Source organism: Myxocyprinus asiaticus, chromosome 10 (assembly GCF_019703515.2).
Source record: "Myxocyprinus asiaticus isolate MX2 ecotype Aquarium Trade chromosome 10, UBuf_Myxa_2, whole genome shotgun sequence".
Taxonomy (NCBI): Eukaryota; Metazoa; Chordata; class Actinopteri; order Cypriniformes; family Catostomidae; genus Myxocyprinus; species Myxocyprinus asiaticus.
This window is the reverse complement of record NC_059353.1, coordinates 23,532,533-23,548,458: the sequence shown is the minus strand read 5'-3', so window position 1 is coordinate 23,548,458 and position 15,926 is coordinate 23,532,533.

Here is a 15,926-nt window from a genome sequence, read left to right as displayed (position 1 = left end):
CCCCCTAGGGGTTGTGTCTAGAAGAACTGATGCCAACTCCAACCATAACACGTGGGATACTTAATATGACAATGCCTGAACCTTGGAATTAGGATAGACCTCACCGAAATTACCTGCTGGTTGAACTGCGATGCACCTCACTGATCCCTGCCTGCATAACCTTGGTCTAATGATGGACTACACTCTTAAAATGGAATACATAGACTTTCAGTTATTTGTCAACAAAGGCCTTCATCGGCCAACTAAAAAAGGACAATGCATCTATGTGAACTTCTGCAGTTAATCCAGGATGGACTTCAAAGACACTAGACAGTAATCTTACAGTTCATACAAAATCTTCTATAAACACTGGCCCTTAACATTTACTTAGTTCAATTATTTTAAACCATGACTTGCACTGCACACAAATAACTAATATTGGCATTATATTCATGTTGGTTAGCCAGAGGAGAACTGGCCCCCACAGTGAGCCTGGTTTCTCCCAAGGTTATTGTGAAAGGTTCGACGTCTGAGCAATGAAGGAATCAGGAGGCAGCGAACTGTCAACGTGAATATTTTTATTACTCTTCAGCGTCGTTCATAAAACTTAAACAAAAAGGCAATCAGTGAACAAGTAGTCACACACACAAAGGAGTAAAGGCTTCTATCGAGCACGCACACACAGGTACAGTCTCCCTCTGCCACTTTGATGCCTCGTGCGCCTTTTATGTCTCCCTCTGCCATCACTACAAGAAGAAACAGGTGTTAGAGATAATGATAACCCAGGTGACAGGTTCTACCGCTCTCTCTCTCTCCTGCAGACAGACACATGACCACGCCCCCATCACCAAAGTTATTTTTCTCCATTAACCAACATCTTATGGAGTTTTGTGTTCCTTGCCACAGTCGCCTTCAGCTTGCTCACTGGGGTTCTAAATACCATTATGATTTAATTATTTATTTTTATACACAATTTACAATCATAATTAATCAAAATACACAATGATGACTCTAAGACATTATAGATATTACAGTTTCATTTTCTATTAATGCATGATTTTCTGTAAAGCTGCTTTGAAAAGATGTGTGTTGTGAAAAGCGCTATACAAATAAAAATGACTTGATGTGTAGGGCTTATGGGCAGAAGAACTAACAATTTCTACGCAGAACGACTTGAATCCAGGATTTACACTGATATTTCCTTACAAGTTATAAAAACTAAGACACAGAGGCCCGCAGTCCACACTGGAATTCCTCAGGGCAATACATTTAAAGACTCTGCCAAGACGGCACCCTAAATTCTGAATCAGCCCTGTGGAAATGAGACGAAATGCACAACTGCCTAACCTTAACCATCTAGAGAACAAAGGGAACTTTTCCAGGATAGCACAAAACCTTCTTTTACACCCCCTTCTAGTTCCTGTAGTAAGACCAGAAAAACCTCATGTTAACAGGGGTGTAAATTAATTGAGTAAAAATACTTAATAATTGTACTTAATAATTTTATTCCTTACAATTTTATTTAAACTTGAAAAGTACATTTTCTTTGATCATACTGAACTGAAGCCACCTTTTCACTGCGAATGAAAAACGACAGATGACAGATTTGAGGTCAATCAATTCAAATTCAAAAATGATTATTCATATTGAAAAATATATATATAAAAACAAAAGGCTTTTGTAATTAAATGTGTACATATAATTTATTTCTACACTTGCCTTCATATCATATCTACTGTATAAATTTCTGCTCCCTATCTGCTGAATTATTATTGTTGCTTTGTTGTTAGGCAACAATACATTATAATAAGAACTATAAAACCAGCAATGATAATAATAATAATAATAATAATAATAATAATAATAATGATAATAAAAATAATGAAATCTGAGTAAATATTAATTATGAATTTTACTGAATTCATCCATCTGCTCAACAACAAAGTTTTGTAGCAAACCTCCAAAAACAATTCACAAAATCAACAACATTAGCCTACTAACTTTCTTCAAAGCTCATTTAGTTTTATTTATTTATTTTAATCTTTCTCTATGTCTCAAGGGGCTGGGTGCTCTTACATCACAATTTTTGAGTGCCTTCTCCAATGCAACAAACACTGTGTGACTGTGGCAATATTTTTGCAAAATAAAATTATGTGGTTTATTACACCACTCAAGGCAGTTCCGAAGTGAAATGTCCACTGTATGGCGCTAAAAGCGAGTGACACATTCTCCCAAAAAATGAGGTTTTTAAGGTTAATGTTATATCGAGATTTAAATCAACAAAACCGACCTCCCTACCTAAAACCTTAAACTTAACTGATAGTGTCATAAAAAGCAAATCTGAGATGAAAAACACAATTTCTGAAGCAACCACATCATTTTGTGGTGCTTCTATGACACTTTCGGCTCATGTGTCAACTCACGTTCTCTTCAGGACTTGTACCCCAATCGTTTACATCACAAGTGCAATGTTATGCATCAGTTGAGCTACCGCACAATTTAAACATTTAAACAAGCTTGTAAATGTAGTTGGTTATGTAATGCAAGTGTTAAAATGATTATGTGCTATAGTGAAAGTGTTTAGATGTCATAAGATAGTGTGAGGAAAAAGAGTGAAAAATACGTGTTTATGAACTGATAATCTACCATTTTACTCGTGATTTGAGTGAAAGGGGATAAAGGTCATTGTTGTTTTAGCGCCTCTAGTGTTCATTCTACCAGGAAATTGCCGTGTTATGTACAACAGGCCACATAAAAATAATTTTGCAAAAATTTAGTTAATGTAACATGATTTTATGACCAGGTTGCGAATGCCACTGGGGAAGAAATATGACAGTTGTCAGAGGCAGTAAAAAGGCGATTTAACAAACCACTCGAATTTAACAACAATCCTTCTCACACAACCTCCTCTCTTGATTTTATTCTAGCTTTTTACTTTTTTACTAAGTTACTTTTTACTTTTTTAATACTTCAGTACAATTTAATATGAATACTTTTTTACTTTCACTCAAGTATGTTTTTGGCTAGATACTTGGGCTTTTACTTGAGTACAATTTTAACTCATTATCCATACTTTCACTTAAGTATCATTTCTGAGTACATTTTACACCCCTGCATGTTAATGGTCATCACATGACTGATACGGCCATCTCAGCAAGGAGACCCTCCCCCCTAAAGGGCAGAAGTGATGGTCATTATAATCGTCATGTGCTAAAACTAATTTCCAAGACACAGAGCTAAAGCAGACTCCCTCAAGAAACCCCCTTAATTGCAATGGACAACACATAATTCCAACAGTATTGTAACAGTATCATAACCAATTTCTATGCTTAAAATTAAACTAAGAGGAATAATGAGACATCCTCTCTGATCATTATTCTGCAAATAGCAGCTAAAAAGGATCTATGAACTTTGACACAATTGTTGGACTCACTCAAATCTGACTTTACACTTCACAATGCACATAACCAAGTTTTATATGCAAACCTGCATCACATGATGCCTAACTGTTGTTAGAATCATAGAATGCATTATTCTGAACTTGTGCATACATGATGCACACTTATACAATGTATAATAATGTATATTCACATTTTAATGTGTAGTGAAGTAGCCACAAAGAGAAAGTATGTCATATTTTGTATATTAATGCTTGTCTGTTTACGTAGCGAATGTTGATGTTAACAAATGTCATGTCTCTTGCACCGATTTCATTATATGAAAGTCTGGATAAAGGTATGCTCTTTTTCTGAGCAGGAAAACTGAGGAAACTTAGAACAAAGAGTCGAATTAATTATCTTGAGGGGAGGACACTTCCTCCTCTGATTGGCTTAGAGCCTCTTTGGGGTGTGACCAGAACAGAATTTTTAACAGAAATGGTTAAAAGACCAGCCTGGACAACCCCTCGCTCTTCTTGGCTCTCTTCTCTACTCTACGGCTTACGCACACTTTGACCGCTGTCCCGGGAAGTCCCAAGTCTCCCTTGTGGGAGGCCTCACTTCTGGGGCTCTACCTGGTCATTCCATCGAACCAAATAAAGGCCTCCTGGAACTGAACCAAGCCAAGGCATTGCGAAAGTTTTCAAACTCTATCCTGTCCGACTTCTCCAAAGATGTTGAAGTCATCGCTTCAAAGCCCCAGCTGATCATTCCAGCACTGAACTATCCAGCATCCACGATCTTAAAAAAAGGTTCAAAACATTGACGGCGCACAACTTTCTACGGTCCCAGCCAAAGAACCAAAGCAATGCAATGGAACGCAAGTACACATCCAGACTTTTGCTAGAAAGTGCTGGAGTTTTATTTAAATACTTCGGGTAACCCGATTGCAAATCGAGGTATACTAAATGAAGTATTGATGGTTCTCAGGGCATGGTCTAACTATATACCCCATAAAGTCATAAATCATTTCCATTTACCTTCTGTTACAGCTCACTCACCAACCTGTTTTATGTTTGTCTATGTGTGTAAGTTTAGTTTTATTTTGTAGATTAGCAATAAAGTCTTGTTTGTATTCAAAGAGAATTTGACTGTGTATTTTATTAAATAATATCGGTCCCTAGAAATCTGTTGATCCTAAAAGCTGCATTGCTCATAAACATTGTTTAAATCTATTTGTGATATTATTTTAAATCACATTGAAAGTAGTATTACTGTATGAATTAGCATTACGTTCAGATCAACTCATCGCTGGCTGAAGACTTTGATCTTACGTAAAGATAAATTCTACTAGTATTCCCTGAATCAAGATTGCCTTTGAGCTAAATTCTGTGCATTAGTGGTTGGAAAATGACTCTTTGGCATAAGCTTAAAACCATAAGCTAACCATTATGCAAATTCCCTACACATAATTGGTGATGAATGCTGGCAGTTGTAAATATACCCTGTAACAAAGTCGCTAATTCACTACATATAATGTTGGTCGAATGCGGCAACATATTAATTCATTATTTACATATAAAATCTTACATAAAATTGTGGAGAATGTGGGCAGATCTCAAAACTGATGAAAAAAAAATTTATTTGTCATTTTACACAGTCATTCTTCTCTATGAATTAGGATAACAGATCAGAAACATATGAAACTAGTCTAAAGTGTCGCGTCTGTATCATATGTATTGTGCACCGGCTTGTTGTTATGCCAATGAAAAAGCAAGAGCTCGTATCTCCCTGTTATGAGTGAAAGGTCTAATGCTGCCTTCAGCACTCATGAACAGAGCACAGGAATAGAATTTATCTCTCTGATTAAACAAACCCAAACACAATTTATGGAAAAAAGTTCCAGTTAAAGTAAAAACTCCATGAAAGGAGCTTAAAATTTCCCCCAGCCAGGATGAAGAAATCTCCTCACAGTGCAGTAAGGGTAAAGAGATGAATGATGTTCCTCTACCTCTTCCTAGATGGCCTTATTTTATAGCTAGATTGATAACATTGAGATGTTCCAGTGCATTCAACTAGTCTAATCTTTACTGTCTGTGGTTTAATCATTGGAGTAGTGATGTTTGCATTTTTGTGCCTGAGCAAAATTGAAAATTTGAAAACAATTCATGTTACAATGTGCATCACTGTCCAAGTGTAATTTTGAACGGGAGTGTAAATGCTTGATCACGCTAGAGATTTGGAGTAAATCTGTGTACCATCAGTGGATAGAACCTGCTGTGTAACCAGAAACTGACACGAAAATCCGCTCTGATAAAATTACATTGTTGTTTAAACAGCTGCAGTGAACCTGCTGCTTAAATATAGATTAATCTCGCTCCGAACGAGTTGAAAGTATAAGCACCACTCCGTAAAACAATTACGTGAGTTGTCTGCAACTTGTAGGTCCTTAACCCTGTGCAGATCTGTGTCAGCTCTCTCCCTAGTCTTCCACTACAGTGTGCCAACATGTCGCTGAAGACTGACCCCACGGCCGACTGGAAACACTTGGAGGCAGGACTGAGTGTCATGCTGGAAAAAATCACCAGCTCCCTGGCTCACAACCTCATAGGCCAGATGAAACTGAGTGACAAGAACGCTGCCTATGTGACTCAAGAAGTAAACAACCTAAAGCTGCAGTCCGCAAAGACCCAAAAGGTGCTAACGCATGCCATGTGCCGCATAGACCAGCTAGAAGCCAAAGCCCAAGATTGACGCAAGGGGTCTGAACAACTGGAACAAGCATCAACGAGAGAAATCGAACAGCTTCAGGAAGCCTCAACAGCTGCCAAGCACAGATAGCAGCAGGCTAAAGCCACCCAAGAGGACCTGGAAAAGAAACTCCAGCACACCGATGCGCAACTGGAAAAGGCCAGGTTTGATTTGAAAGACATGAACTCTTGAAACAAGGCCTTGGAAGGCCATCTGGAAATGTCCAGTGCTGAAGTTGAAACCCTGACCCAACAACTTGACCTCACCAAAGATGAGCTTGACATGGTCAGAGATTAACTGAAACACTCTTACAAGTTAAGGCAAGAGCTTAGAATGGACAGACATCCCATAGCAGCAACACCTGTTCAACAAAGAAGCATCCCTCAACCAAAAGCTGCCATATGATGAAAGAAACGAGGGCCTGCAGCACAAAACCCCACCGGCCCTCTTCCAAGAACCCCTCACCAACAACAGTGAAAGGGTGAACATCCCAACGAACCATGAAGCAGCACCTGGATGGATTTTAAAGACCTCGACAAGCTGGCAAGGAACATTGACAAGTTCACGCAAAATCCTGCTGAGGGTCACGATATCCATGCTTACCTGCGTGACATAGACTTCCACCTGAATATGAGGCCTCAGATGACTAACAGAGACACTTTCTACCTAATATGGAAAACATCCAGTCTTGAGGTGCTAAGTTTTCTTGACAGACAACCAGACAACACAAAGTCTGACTACCAACTTCTAAGAAAGGCCCTGATTAAAGAATTTTCAGACTCAGAGTCTGAGCAAGAATTGTTTACCACCCTGAACACCAAACAGGGTCTGAAAGAGACCATAAAATCCTACTACCATCGACTACGGCAAGCCTACTTCAAGTCCCGGAACGAACCTGAGATGAAAGATGAAATCAACTTCAAAGCCATCTTCCTCCTAAACCTGCATCCCACAGTGAGCTATCATCTAGGAGTCACAGCCTGTCCTCGCAAGATGACAGCTCAACAACTGCGTGACTTAGCACATAAGGCTTATGTTAAACAAAGGATTGCCTCAAGAAAGGCCCCCAAGGCATCGTCAGTCTCAAGCCTTACCTCTCAAAACCAAGGGCTGGCATTAGAAGATATGTGGCATCACAGCAAAGCCAGGTTCTTCAGCATAGAGCAGAGTAAACCCCATGGTGACCAAGAGTGTGACCCTCCACATCAGTGCCAGACCCAGATGTATGTCCAACCACTGGGAGAAACCGTGGAACAAACCACATCCCTCAAGAAATCCAAGAGAAAGGATGATGTGGGAACCCAGACGGATGTTTAAAGGCAACCGATGACGAAAGTTATTTCAACACTGTGCAGACAGACACAGAACTGAGCCTGCACAAGAACAAGATAAGCCACCTGCAGAAGACTCACAGCATACTTCAAGCAGAATCCACCCAAGGCAGAACATAAAGACAATTCATACACATCCTGTCTCGAACAATGACAGGAATACAGGTGCCAGGCACAACAGTGACCGACACGGCACCGGTTTATGGACCGAAAACTCAGCCATTAGCCTTAACCTCAACCACATCCTAACTCAAAAAATGACAGAAACTCAGTCATACAGAAGCTCATGACGAGTTATATACAGACATCAAGAACTGTGTGAAAGACTTCCATGAACTGTGGCTTCATCAGCACCCACAGTCACCTAGAGGATCCATATTGGCCAAGACACAAAGCGCCAATCTTCAAATGGGTCCACCAAAACCAAGTCAACAGACAAGAGCTCTGTAAGCCCAGAAAAGAGGGGAGCTTGAAACAGTCTGACACATTTTAAACAGTCTCACACACAGCTAAAACAGCCTGACATAGTTCGAACTGTTTTTTCAATACACTACAAACACATCCAACCATTATAGGAAAATATCAAACTGTTTTCCTCAAAGGCATATCACCCGACATTACTTTAAAGTACCTGAAAACCCTTGCTACCCTACACTAAGTTCATATAAGTATACACTAACCACTCGACACTGGTTATGTACAAATTACACCTCACATTATGATAAGAAACACTCAGACTCCTCTACAAAGGTAACCCCCCAATTACCTAAAGTCTAGCGAGAGCCGCATTGAATGTTCACACACTGTGTTTTTTGTTTATTTAAAGTCCTACAGAAACCCTACACCTGCCCCAAATCAGTCAGCCAATCGCGTAAACATGGAGAGAGAGAGCGATTGAGAGAGAGCGATTGAGAGAGAGCAAGTGAGAGAGAGAGAGAGAGAGAGAGAGAGAGAGAGAGAGTGAGTGTGAGAGAGTCAGCGGGATAAAGCTGATCAGCTTGTAGTCCAAAAACCCGGAAGAGAATTCGCCATGGGTTCCCTCTGGATTTTCCTATGGGTTTTTATAATGGAGTTTTTCAACTTATGAGGGAAATAAGGTCTGTGGAAAATACTACTTGACGATATGTGGACATTTTGTTCTACAACATAAATGACACATACCTCAAATGTGAATTTTGAAGCCGTATTAAATTATATACTTTTTTAAACACACGGTGGCTTTAAAACTCACGTTTGAGGTAAGAAAGGGTGTAATTTATGTTGTAGAACAAAACGTCCATGTAATGTCAAGTCATGTTTACCACGATTTAATTTTCATCTTAAGTTGAAAAACCCCATTATAAAAACCTATAGGAATATCCAGAGGGAACCCATGGCGAATTAGACTTCCGGGTTCCCCTACAAATTGACGTCATGGCTGAATAGCTCTTTACCTCTCCACTGAAAGCCGATCATTATGAAAATATTAAGAATTTAAATACACTTCAACAGCACCACAAAAGATTATTATAAAACTATGAAATATGATATTCTAATGCTTTTACATTGCACAAGAGATCACCGTGAAATCATGAATAATTAAAACACATAAATTACACAGCACAAGTTATCATTATTCAATTATGAAAAAAACAGAGACATTTATACAGCAAGAACACTGCAGCTGATGCGAGTGCTGAACACAAAGACATTTAGAAGAATATTTCAGCTTATTAGGTCCTCACAATGCAAGTGAATGGTGACCAAAATGTGAAGCTTCAAATGCAAATAAAGGTTGCATAAAAGTAATCCATACAACTCCAGTGGTTAAATCCATATCTTCAGAAGCATTATGATAGGTGTGGGTGAGAAACAGATCAATATTTAAGTCCTTTTTTACTATAAATCTCCACTTCTTCTTTTGTTTTTGGCAATTCTCATTCTTTGTGCATATCACCACCTACTGGGCAGGGAGGAGATTGCAAATTAAAAATGAATTTATAGGTGCTGTTATGAACAACTGTTATGAACAACATGGCTTAAAAATGGCAGTAAGCCTCAATAATTCGTTGCAACTACAATCCTATGAGAACACGCAAAATTATTGCCAGTTTCATTGTCTGCTGCCCGTGGACACATTTTTATTTGCTGTTTACAGAGTGTAGAGTTGTCACAGAGATCGGTGAGATATTTTACAACACTTATTTCATTAATATCTTTCATGTAGTAGGAACATTTTTTGCATACTTTCCATGAAAAAAATCGCTAACAGTACCTATTTCTGTACAGTACCTAAAGCTATTTCTCGCCCACACCTATCATATAGCTACTGAAGACATGGATTAAACCACTGGAGTCTTATGGATTACTTTCATGCTGCCTTTATGTGCTTTTTGGAGCTTCAGAGGTCTGGTCACCATTCACTTGCACTGGAAGGACAAACAGTCAATTAATAAAAGACTATGGAAATCATTTTCTTTATCCACTCATACATAACAGTATTTATATACAGCGTTATCAATAGTGATGTCCAGTTCGTGAACGAATCGTTCTTTTGAACCAGTTCTTTTCAGTAAATGAGTTAAACCAAATCGGACTGAATAATTTGAAACAGTTCATGTCTCGAGTCAACACTGATCCAAAAGTTACTCTATCTTAACCTGTCTCTCGGACATGCCTGACACTCCGACTCGAAATGAGCCGATAACCGGGAGTAATATTATCCTAAAACTGGTGATATCTGATTTTCCTAACTCTTCTTAGCAACGAACCGCTCCAACTAGCTCACAAGTCAGACTGAATGCTCCGGTCGCAACAGTTCTCGCACCACCAGTACGAGTCACTTGCAGCAGTTCTCGAATCAACAGTAAACTGAACTGATAATCGCATCTTTGAACATGTCCGACATACTGAGAACTGATGAGCTGCTGATACTGAGCATATGTGTGCTGTGTGATTAAGGGAGGTGAAATGTATGTTTCTGATGTATTTTGCTGAACAGCAGAAAGTATAATAAATAAAACATACTGGAAATATGTTTATGACTTGACTGTTTTACCGTTTTATCAACGTATGAGGATGATGATCCAGCCGCAACAGTTCTGAAGTCACCAGTACACTGATCGGGGGACAGCGGCTCTAGAATAAGTCGGTCACAGCAGTTCTTGAGTCACCAGGCTACATCATTTTCATTTTCCCCTTAGGTCCACTTACAATGTTAGTCAAAGTTTTCTTGAACTGAAACAGCCACAATTTAGTTTTTTGTGACTATTTTTTCACTCTGATCCTAAAAATTAAACAGGCCGTAAAATGCTCATGTACACTTATAAAAGTAATCAGATTTTTTAGAGTGATTTAAATGGATCTGTTTAGATATGTTTAAAAAATGTTTTTATTATTTCTTACTACCTCACCAATGGTGTGCAGCTCACACATTGAACTTAATTGCTTCAAAGGATCAAGTGGATGCCATCTCTAAGGGTCCTGCAAACAGGGTACACAATAGTTCAGCTGCAAAATGTGCAGTGATATGGAACAAAGCCCATCGCTCTACTGTTGCTGCTGATGCATTGGAGTCCACTACATCAGTGTTTCCCAAACTGGAGTATGCAACCCTGAGGGTATGTTAGGTGGCAATGGGGGTACGCGAATACAATTCTGAGATTTACCGTTCTTTGAATTTCATCACAGTCTAAAATAACATTCAAACCCAGTTCATGTATTTCTCACTGGCAAAAATAATTTTGTGTGCCCTCTAGTGTAGAAACACCAAAATGGTTGTCATAAAGGTCAGATAAATATGTAATGAAATAACCCTGTCTTTTGCATTTAAAAAATTACATCTACTCATGTGTTGTGCGTCACACAGGTATCTTTTGCTCCAGCCCACCACACTGCTAGGTGACATAGCTTAGTGCTAGCAAGTAAACTGTTTTACCAGACTCGCACATGTCAGTCGTCCACTATTTTAGTTTGTCTGTTTGTTTTTTCCGCAGTTTAAAATGTAATTTTTATTTAAGGTTAGATGCATAGGGAGTTTTGATTCTGATGGTATAAGTTCATAAGCTTTGATGACAGGTGTCAGACATCCAGTGTGGCCAAATAATTTTCTGCTGCTGTCCTCGGATCAGTGTAATGCTGACTCGAGAGCTACGAGAGCTGTAGACTGGATAATCTTCATACATTGATAAAACGGTAATACAATAAAGTCATAAACATATTTCCAGTATGTTTCACTCACTGTTGTTCAGCAAAATACACCTGAAACATACATTTCGCCCCTTAATCAACACATGCTCAATGTCAGCAGCTCATCAGTTCTCAGTATGTTGGACACCTCTGTTGACTCGAGAACTGCTGTGACCGAAGCGTTCAGTCCGATTTGTGAACTAGATGGAGCGGTACATTACAAAGAATAGTTGGCAAAATCAACTCTTCTTTGTATCAGCTCATTTCGAGTCGGAGTGTCAGGCACATCCGAGAGACATGTTAAGATAGAGTAACTTGTGGATCAGTGTTGACTCGAGACGCAAACTGTTTCAAACGATTCAGTCCGATTTGGTGAACTAGTTCAACTCGTTAACTAAAAATAACCAGTTCAAAAGAACGATTCGTTCACGAAGTGGACATCACTAAGTGTGATCAGTGTAACATTCACACACTAAATGAAGCACCTTCTCACATATTTGCTCATTTGTTTTTGTAACATATACTCGAAATACATTTCAAAGAAGAATATGACATGATAACATGGAAAAATAAATAAAAAATTGGAATAAAATATCTGCATAGAAATGTAGAGTTTGTCAGTACATTACAGCATAGATTACATCACGTCTTGCAGGGAAACAAGCGACTGAAACGAAGCACCATAATGTATAATACTTGATCAAAATAAAAGGTAGTAATGAAGAAAAACAGGTCCATATGAGATATGAAATCAATTAGGTAAAATAGTATTATGATGATAATAATAATAATAATTGGACCACTAAAAATGATCAACTTAACCTCTGTGTTTGAATTTCATTGAGACAAAGGCTACAGTATTCAACAGAGCATGACACACCACACCGTAAATATTATTTCCATGATTTGTTAACTTTATATTTTTTGCCTTATCACTAATGTGCTCAGATAACTTAAGAATTTGTTTTTATTGAGTAAACTAATGGCACAATGGCACTGCACTGATATAATGTAAAAAAAAAAATAAATAAATAAAAAAATAATCCACTAATTGTTATTTACTATACCTTTTTATTCAAGTTATTATTTATTTAATTTTATTATCAAATTTTGTTTTAAATGAACTCAAAATGTTAAGGCAACCATGTTACCAAGGGTGTAGCAGCCGCAGGAGATGTGGGTGACACGTTCCCCGCACTCTTTAAAAATGTGATTTTTGTCCAAGCTAAACCCATACCGAGTCCAAATGGTGGATTTGTACACAGTATTCTTTGTGTTTTGTTACTTTGGGCTGATTGAGCGACCATCCAGCCAATCACAGGCGAGTTTCCGCCTGTCAGACAGTCTAATCAATGTGGCTCCGTTCATTTCTGCAAAGTTGCTTTCAACAATGCTCATTTATCCATGTTTTTTATCTGCGTTGATGTTGTAATCTAGAGATGAGGAACAGACAAACGAGAGTTATTTATCAGCATATCATTCGTGATTGGCAGCATTATGTGAAATGCACTGCAGAAAAACAAAAAACAGAGGACAATCCTTCTTTTAAGCACACATTGTAAGTGGAGTTTATATCAGCGCATGAGTCTTCATTAAGTTATGCTTTTTAAATTATGTTTGTGAGGTAATAGTTTGATCGGTTGTTTTTGCCAATTTAAGCAGATTACTAGATCTGTGTTAAATATGTAAAGCTATTTTAACATCAGCTCCTGTTTTTTACCTCTATATTGGTGTGCAGCTGACAAACTGTAGGAAAAAAAGATAGATCTGCTGTGTTCTTAGAACACATGCATTTTACTGAAGTCAATAGATATGCAGACCCGCTTTTTTATACATGAAAGCTTACGGACGTTTTTGAAACTCTTAATTATTATAAGACTATTATTGTTGTCTTTTGATAAAAGTCATGCTCAGCAGCTCACAAACTGTAGGGAAATTATAGATTTTCGAATATAGCTACTGACTGGGATGTCTTGCATTGTGGTTTGGACATTGATTTAGTCTATCTCTCAGATCATAAAAAAGTGTGCTCCCCTATGAAAACTAAATGCCCCCCACTCTATATGTTCTGGCGACGGCCCTGCACTCATGTCCTATGGATTACTTTTATGCAACCTTTGTCTTTTTTGGAGCTTGAAAGTTTTGGACCCCATTGACTTGCATTGTATGGACAAAAATAGATCATATACGCTCAACAAAATAATTTTAAGGTTTAATTAAGAGTTTCAATTTCATAATAAATTTCCTTCAAATTCAATTAAGTAGTCTTTAACAACATACAATTTGTATTCAAGTTTTATTAATTTAATTTGGTTAAAGATTACACAATTCAGCTGGATGAACATTTTTTTCTGAAATTGAAATGCCTAAATCTTAAAAGTAGGCTAAACTATTTTTTTATTTGTATCCTTCAAAAATCTTTCTTACTGTTGTACAAAGTCATACAAGTCTGAGACCGCATAAGGGTCAGTACATGATGAGAGAATTATTATTTTGGGTGAGCTAGTCCTTTAATGTCAATATAGGTTAAAATAAGTGTAAAATTGTTATTTCAGTTAATATGCTGAATCAGCCACCTCAAACTGCCAAAAGCTCTCAACATCTTCACTGTAGGATTGCTGGTAGATTTTCTGGTCATTTCCTTCTTGTTCTTCAGGAACCCACTGATTTGAGGAAGCAGTTCCCAGAGTTGGCAGAGGACTTCCAGGTCCCAGAGTTCTTTGATCCTGAGCAGTTTTTCTCCAGAGTCTTTCCTATTAGTTCCCCTGGTCTGCAAACAGACTGATGTTATGTTGATCACTTGAAAATGTTTTTAATTTATTTGTTTGTAGTAGAGCTGTCTGCAGAGTTCTATTTAGTAAATTTAAATTTTTTGCTGGCCTAGTGAAGGTGTACTGTGTTTTTTTTTTATCCTGCTGCTGTCCATTTTTATAATTTAGATATTAGGAATGCCATGCAGTACCTTGAATTTTAAATTCAAATGAATATTATAAATGACATAACCTATGTTATGTTTACTGTAATGTTTACAGTCAGATAATGGACAACCTGCTAGCTCAGGTGACAGGAAGAAAGCGTGTTGTTCTTTAAAGCCCCAAAGATGCCCTTCATCTCTACCTCACAGGTGAGCCTTCAGGGGATAAGTCTGAAGTTTTGGATATTGACACACCTGATCTGCAGTGTTACCCTGGGTTTGTAACAGCATGTTGCTATGAATGCATTTTAGAAACCAGGAGACCTGGTTTCACAATACCCTGGCTCTTGAGTTCGGTGTTGTTGTCAATGTGTTCTGGAGGCATCTGTCACTCGATAGTTACGATAAAAAAGATCCATATGGAAACAAAGACCCAGTTGCAGCCACCCGAGCCGTCCTTAGGAATCTTGGAATAACTGCCAAGTGATTATCGTGATTTCTATGCTCGCAGCATGGTGATGCGGATTCAAAACCGGGCGTACCTTGGACAACCTATGGAGGCAGAACATGGACATTTTGACAAGGCATAGATGTCTCACTCATTCAGAACTGAATGCCTGGAAGTATCCAATAAGACTTTGTAGTTTCTACACTTTCAAAAGAAATCAAAGATAATTGTCTGGTGAATATACACTGGCGGCCAAACGTTTGGAATAATGTAGAGATTTTGTTCTTATGGAAAGAAATTGGTACTTTTATTCACCAAAGTGGCATTCAACTGATCACAATGTATAGTCAGGACATTAATAATGTGAAAAATTACTATTACAAATTGAAAAAAAATGTTCAGAACTTCTTTAACTACTTCAAAGAGTTCTCATCAAAAAATCCTCCACGTGCAGCAATGACAGCTTTGCAGATCCTTGGCATTCCAGCTGTCAGTTCGTCCAGATACTCAGGTGACATTTCACCCCACGCTTCCTGTAGCACTTGCCATAGATGTGGCTGTCTTGTCGGGCACTTCTCACGCACCTTACAGTCTAGCTGATCCCACAAAAGCTCAATGGGGTTAAGATCCATAACACTCTTTTCCAATTATCTGTTGTCCAATGTTTGTGTTTCTTTGCCCACTCTAACCTTTTCTTTTTCTGTTTGTTTCAAGTGTCTATTTCTTTGCAATTCTTCCCATAAGGCCTGTACCCCTGAGTCTTCTCTTTACTGTTGTACATGAAACTGGTGTTGAGCAGGTAGAATTCAATGAAGCTGTCAGCTGAGGACATGAGGAGTCTATTTCTCATACTAGAGACTCTGATGTACTTATCCTCTTGTTTAGTTGTACATCTGGCCTTCCACATCTCTTTCTGTCCTTGTTTGAGCCAGTTGTCCCTTGACTTTGAAGACTGTAGT